Source organism: Triplophysa rosa, linkage group LG6, assembly GCF_024868665.1.
Source record: "Triplophysa rosa linkage group LG6, Trosa_1v2, whole genome shotgun sequence".
Taxonomy (NCBI): Eukaryota; Metazoa; Chordata; class Actinopteri; order Cypriniformes; family Nemacheilidae; genus Triplophysa; species Triplophysa rosa.
The window spans coordinates 19,895,336-19,903,036 of NC_079895.1; positions in this window are offsets into that span (position 1 = coordinate 19,895,336).

Consider the following 7,701-nt stretch of genomic DNA (forward strand, 5'->3'; position numbering starts at 1 on the left):
AGGGAAAAGTATTTAAATTACAGTGAATCATAACTTAGTAGCGTGTGACACCCAACACTGTGTGTGTTGTCACAACAATGTGGTACTTCTTGTTTCCTTTTCTGCCAGTATGTCCTACCAAGGATGTCTCGTTTAATTCTAATTTAAGGATCCTCCATATACCGACCTCTGTAGGACACGATCGAGGACGCAGCTTTCTGAAACAAGACACAGCTAATGTCACACTGCTTTTGGGTTTGCTGCCCTCTAGAATTTTTTTCACCTTGGAAAATATATTTCAGGGAACTTTTATTACATTAGAAACACAGTAATGTAATCAAACCATGAAATAGCACAAATGGAGGTATGGGAATTATGTTATGAATTGAATCGGTCTACAAAGGAAATGTTATTTCATTGAAATAAAAACTTAAATGAGAAGAACAAGCAAAAAACAATATGAAAAAATGCAACATTTAATCTATGTAAACACTAATATACTTTGCATTTATGTTTCACATTGCATTTCATGTAATCAGCAAGCTCCAGTGATGTAGGATTAAATTATGTTTTATTAACAAAGTTCGGGAGGAGTACGTGCAGATAATTAACCTGACTGGCTTTCAATCACAGTAATCACCTAACCAGCACTATAAATACCAATGCAGTCTTATCCTCATTCTCTCGATTATCTCACAACATCGCTGCTCATAGAGACGCACACAGCAGCTTGTTCGCTTTACACAGTGGTTTCGTTTCTACAAACTGCCCAAATGGGAAAACTAAACTCTAAGAAGGTTTTCATCGGTACAGGGCAGACGTAAGGTACAAACCCGATTCCAAAAAAGTTGGGACACTGTACAAATTGTGAATAAAAAAGGAATGCAATAATTTACGAATCTCATAAACTTATATTTTATTCACAATAGAATATAGATAACATATCAAATGTTGAAAGTGAGACATTTTGAAATGTCATGCCAAATATTGGCTCATTTTGGATTTCATGAGAGCTACACATTCCAAAAAAGTTGGGACAGGTAGCAATAAGAGGCCGGAAAAGTTAAATGTACATATAAGGAACAGCTGGAGGACCAATTTGCAACTTATTAGGTCAATTGGCAACATGATTGGGTATAAAAAGAGCCTCTCAGAGTGGCAGTGTCTCTCAGAAGTCAAGATGGGCAGAGGATCACCAATTCCCCCAATGCTGCGGCGAAAAATAGTGGAGCAATATCAGAAAGGAGTTTCTCAGAGAAAAATTGCAAAGAGTTTGAAGTTATCATCATCTACAGTGCATAATATCATCCAAAGATTCAGAGAATCTGGAACAATCTCTGTGCGTAAGGGTCAAGGCCGGAAAACCATACTGGATGCCCGTGATCTTCGGGCCCTTAGACGGCACTGCATCACATACAGGAATGCTACTGTAATGGAAATCACAACATGGGCTCAGGAATACTTCCAGAAAACATTGTCGGTGAACACAATCCACCGTGCCATTCGCCGTTGCCGGCTAAAACTCTATAGGTCAAAAAAGAAGCCATATCTAAACATGATCCAGAAGCGCAGGCGTTTTCTCTGGGCCAAGGCTCATTTAAAATGGACTGTGGCAAAGTGGAAAACTGTTCTGTGGTCAGACGAATCAAAATTTGAAGTTCTTTTTGGAAAACTGGGACGCCATGTCATCCGGACTAAAGAGGACAAGGACAACCCAAGTTGTTATCAGCGCTCAGTTCAGAAGCCTGCATCTCTGATGGTATGGGGTTGCATGAGTGCGTGTGGCATGGGCAGCTTACACATCTGGAAAGGCACCATCAATGCTGAAAGGTATATCCAAGTTCTAGAACAACATATGCTCCCATCCAGACGTCGTCTCTTTCAGGGAAGACCTTGCATTTTCCAACATGACAATGCCAGACCACATACTGCATCAATTACAACATCATGGCTGCGTAGAAGAAGGATCCGGGTACTGAAATGGCCAGCCTGCAGTCCAGATCTTTCGCCCATAGAAAACATTTGGCGCATCATAAAGAGGAAGATGCGACAAAGAAGACCTAAGACAGTCGAGCAACTAGAAGCCTGTATTAGACAAGAATGGGACAAAATTCCTATTCCTAAACTTGAGCAACTTGTCTCCTCAGTCCCCAGACGTTTGCAGACTGTTATAAAAAGAAGAGGGGATGCCACACAGTGGTAAACATGGCCTTGTCCCAACTTTTTTGAGATGTGTTGATGCCATGAAATTTAAAATCAACTTATTTTTCCCTTAAAATGATACATTCTCTCAGTTTAAACATTTGATATGTCATCTATGTTGTATTCTGAATAAAATATTGAAATTTGAAACTTCCACATCATTGCATTCTGTTTTTATTCACAATTTGTACAGTGTCCCAACTTTTTTGGAATCGGGTTTGTATTTCAAAAGGGATTGTAACGGATTTGAAGTGCTGCAGCAGGGCCGCAGGTCCGATCCGTACAAGTAGGCTAAATATTTTCACAATTATCTTGCCCACAGTTTCGGGGAGGTATTCCACATACCTGCGCGTATGTAGGCGCTCGTTACCTTGTTCGTTCCTGGATGCGATTGCTGCCTGCACGCTAGCTCTCTGGTAACGGGACAAACTAGTGTTCAGATGCTGCCATCTGTAAACAATAATGTTGATACTGCTCGCAAGATCACAGTATTCCATCCCGATTTGGCAAACGGCACGTCATGCTATAACTTTTCACTTGCTGCTTAAAGGCGCGGTTCTTAATTAACAGCGGCCACTAGCGTTGTATTATAGATTTGCCACGAATCGCTCAGTCCAAACATGACGGTGGCCACCACAGTACAAAAAGATGTCGTTCTCATGTTGACGCATGGAAGAGATTTTGCAGGCATTAGAAAGACTGTAGAAAGAGCTATGACTCATGTATTACATAAAATAAAAGGTTTGTGGATTTTAAGTTTAAAAAGAAAGATAAAAGTCAGGCAGGAGCTAGGACCTGCGTTAATATTATGAAGACTTTACAGCAGAGACACGTTAGGACTAAAGGTCAATTTTTACTTCTGCGTAGGGGCGTAGCCTACGTACGTAGACGACGCCGTTGTGAACATTTATGGTTCTGCGTTGAGAGTATGCGTCGTACTGCAATTACACCGCCGAAACGCTAGTTGGCTCTTTGTGTCTCCGACGAGACAGACAGAGGGCGAATTTTTTGTCAGGGGCCGGACAAGCAGAGAGAGACATCGACGAAGAAATGCATTTCAGATATTTTCGCATGTTTGCAGGTAGATTTGACGATTTGGTTCGTCGTGTAAAGCCATTTATTACACACAGTATGTCGATAGATATTACGCAGTGACTGGCAATCACCCTTCGAGTTTTAGCTTCAGGTGGAAGCAAACAGGCTGTAGCGGCTAGCTACAAACTAGCCTCTAGCACAGTGTCTGTCATAGTGTCTGAGATCTGTAAAGCTTTGTGGAAAGCACTGCAGCAAGAATTTCTTGTATGCCCTTCAGTCGCTCAATGGGAGAATATTGCTGCTGATTTTTGGCGACTGTGGAACTTTCTGAACTGTGTTGGCAGCGTAGACGGAAAGCATGTCAACATAAAAGCGCCACCACACACCGGGAGCGACTTTTTTAACTACAAAGGCGCTCACTCCATTGTTCTGATGGCCACATGCGATGCCAGATATCGCTTCACCATGGTGGATGTAGGGGGATATGGATGAGAAAGTGATGGTGGGATCTTCAAGGAGAGTCGATTTGGTTCTATGCTGCTGGAACATGAAATGAACCTGCACCCACCAGCCAATCTTCCTGGGACAGGTGTAATGATTCCACATGTGATAGTTGGTGATGCTGCATTCCCCCTACACAACAACCTAATGTGTCCCTTTCCAGGTATGTTATAGGCCCTATAAATGAAGTGTAATGGTTCTTTGTGTAAATGTGTATATATAAAATAAACTTTTATAATAATAGTAATGCCTATACGTAGTGCTGTAGTACTCGAGTCCGGTCTCGAGACGTTTTTTAATGGTCTCGGACTTGTCTTGGACTCGTTGGTATTTGAACTCGGACTTGTCTCGGACTTGGTCATTGGTCTCGAAAATGTTCTAGTCGGTCTCGTCCGAGTCCAGCGATATATGTTTTATTTTCTCCTTCAAAACAAAACATTGATAGAGCAATATTCTTGTGATCCGAAAACTAATGATCCGAAAACTGTTGCCGACTCTCGACTCTAGAACGAGAGCTGCTCGTGCTCAAAAGTTCTCTTTTCACACAGCAGTTCAGTTCAGTGTGTGCTGTTGTTGTAAATAACTCTGGTATATTGGTTCAAGTCCGCGGGACTGTCATGCACGCCAGAAAGTGAATAACTGAATTAATTTGTGGATAATATTAAGTGTTTACGGGAGACGCTAAACGGGAACGAATCAGCTGAACTGGTTCCACCGGTTCACTAAAAAGAAAGAACCGGTTCAAATGAACGATTCGTCCGCGGCGCGAACCAGCGTCAATCATTCATCAGGCACGATGTCAGCGAGCAGCGGCATAATACAGATTGGTTTTACAAACCATAATAAATGTATCGACAGTGCGCTTAAAAGGAAACTTTTTGCAACAAAACTTTCCCCGAAACATGTGGGACAACATCCAATTTCGTAAGACACCTGCAAAGGCATCACAAAGAGAGGCAAGTTAATGCCATGTTTCAGAGTTAGCATTGCATTTGAGTATTTTAGAAAGTTTGGAAAGTAGGGCTTAAAGATAAGATTGATCGTATTTTTATTGTCATTGTGATGAACATGTTATGATGGGCACCGACGTGCTTATAAACGAGCCGTTGAGCCTCTGCTCTTTCAAGCGGCTCCTCTATCGAACACGCACGTGCACGGGCAGGCGCTGCACAACCTTGCTGTTAGGAGGGCTGATAAAAAAGTTCCTTAAAAAAGTAATAAACAGTTACACTTCGGCTTTGTGACTTTAGTGCTGTACCTATATAGTAAAAATAAAATGACCTTATTTTATCTGCTTTTTGATCATTACAAACAATAATGAAAATGATTATCTTAGAATAGAAGATATGCTGTCTCTTGCATCACATAAATTATCAATAGTTAAGTATGTGGTCTTGTAGTCATGATTTTTTTCTGTCTCTGTCTTGACTGTCTCAATTGGACTCGGTCTTGACTTGGACTCGAACCTCTCTGGACTTCGACTTGACTTGGACTCGAACCTCTTTGGACTCGGACTTGACTTGGACTCGAACCTCTTTGGACTCGGACTTGACTCGGTCTCGACTAGTCCTGGTCTTGGACTTGTCTTGGACTCGACAATGGTGGACTTGACTACAGCCCTACCTATACGTGTTCACAGCTTTTTTTTTACACAAAGTAATTACCTATTTATCAATGCTTTTTGTTTTGCTACATAGGGACGAGCTTGCCCAGGGAAAAGCAGATCTACAATTACCGTCACTCCAGAACTCCAGAGCCAGACGGGTGATTGAGAATGCTTTTGGCATTTTGGTGGCTAGGTGGCGGATCCTAGGAAGACCCCTAGAGTGTCGGCCAGACAAAGCTGTCGACTTCGTCAAAGCATGTTGTGTTTTACACAAATTCCTGGCATGCACTGATGAGGTCAACACAGCTGTGAATAGATACATCCCTGCAAATTTCACAGACTCGGACACTACAGGGTCACCTCAGCTAGGAGAGTGGCGCAGGGTGGTGGCAGGGGACACTAATGTATTTGAAGCTCTAGATCCACGTAACCTTTCAAGGGCGCGCTCCAGTAGAGCTGCAATTGGTGTGCGCAATGATCTAATGGCCTTTCAATCACCCAATGGAATTGTCATGGCAGAACCAGATTGTGTGCCGTGGTCAACTTGGTCAATAATTTGTGTTGATGTAAATGTAAAGAAGCTGTAATTGACATGTAAACATATTAATAAATACCTGTTATGAAGTCATACTATTGTTCTTTATTTCCATCAACTACACAATATAACAAGTGCAAACTACAGTGCTCAGCGTAAATGAGTAAACCCCCTTTGAAAAGTAACATTTTAAACAGTATATCAATGAACGCATCCAGTCTCTAAAAGAGGTCATTCTTGAAGAATGGAAAAAGATAATGTTGCAAAAAGTCGCCGACTTGTTCATTCCATGCCTAGAAGACTTGGTGCTGTCATTAAAAAACATGGAGGCCATACAAAGTACTAGATGTAGTAGTTTTTGTTGTGGGGCTTAAGTTTTGCATCACCCCAATTTGAGTAAAACAGAAAAATGTGTAATCCGTTATATTATTAACCTAACTTTCTTGTTAGAAGTTAAACAGATGTTATATTAAACTTAGTCCTGTCCACATTTTGGATTTTTATGTGTGTTTATCTAGATATTGTTGAAAAAAAGTATACTTTTCAAAGCAGTGTACTCATTTACTGTATATGCACTGTATATACATAGATGTCAAAACTGGGTATTGAAATGTTTTTTTGTCATGGACAACCTATTAATTGTTTATTTAAAAATGAAACGAAATGAAACCAAGATCTGGAAGTCTCATAATTTTGTTCTTTATTTGCAAAAGAGTAAAAGAACAGAATATGTAAAAGTGCAAACTATGTATAGAGTATACAATGCAATATTAACACAAATATAAAACTTACAAAAAACTAGTAACAATTAAAGGTAAGACAAAAAATAAAACTATAAAGCGCAAAAGATCGTGCACAGTGTTTATAAAGTGCGAAGTTCTTCATGTCTTTTGTTGACACTCAAAAAGGAGCTTGTACACGTCAAACATGGCCTGTGACCTGTGCTCCTCTGGTACCCTTCGCAGCATGTCAGCAACAGTGTCGCCAAACCGGGAACTTTCATCGCTGTTTTGGCTCAGTCTTTGTTGGAGCTCGGCTCGCCGTTCTTCCAACTGTGACTCTAGCCTGGCAACTTGCACTTGCATCCAATCATCTTTTTCTTTCCTGTTCCGTTTTTGTCCATTCCTTGGGCTGGGGAACAAAGAAGATGGCTGGGGGGACAGTGGAGATGGATGGAGAGGCGAAGGAGATGGTCGGAGAGGCGAAGGAGATGGCCTGGGGGACAGAGGAGATGGCTCGAGAGGCGAAGGAGATGGCTCAAGAGGTGAAGGAGATGGCTCGGGAGGTGAAGGAGATGGCTCGGGATGGAGGGCAACTTCTCCGGAAGTAACCATTGATGAGGAAGAGGAGTTTGTGTTGCTGGCATCACTACAACCCTATGATTTTGAAATGAGTAGCAAAATAAAATAAGTTAGTGCATTACACATACAGCTAATATATTCTGCAGTTTTTAGACAGAACTATCAACACATTATATTGCATTGCAATCACTACGTTGTTACGTTTGTTCAGTTCGCATCAGTATGCCATGTACGGCGTGATAGCATTGATATCCCACTGCGGTCAGGCCAGCCTCCACTTTGAAAATGACTGTCAAGCCAGCCCTCACGGTGGTTTTCTGTGCGCGCATATATGACAGATTGCGGTAGGAGCGCGGGAGGACAAATTTCAAAATAAAAGCGGTTTCGCACACTATCATTTGCTAGTGTTTTTCCGATGGCGAGTGATGTTGCTAGTGCAATGAGAGATTATGTTAAACGGTTGCTATGTAGTTTCTATGATGTTCTGGGTGATTTCTAGGCCGTTGATGAGGTATTTTGGTGGTTGTAAGAGTGTTGCTATG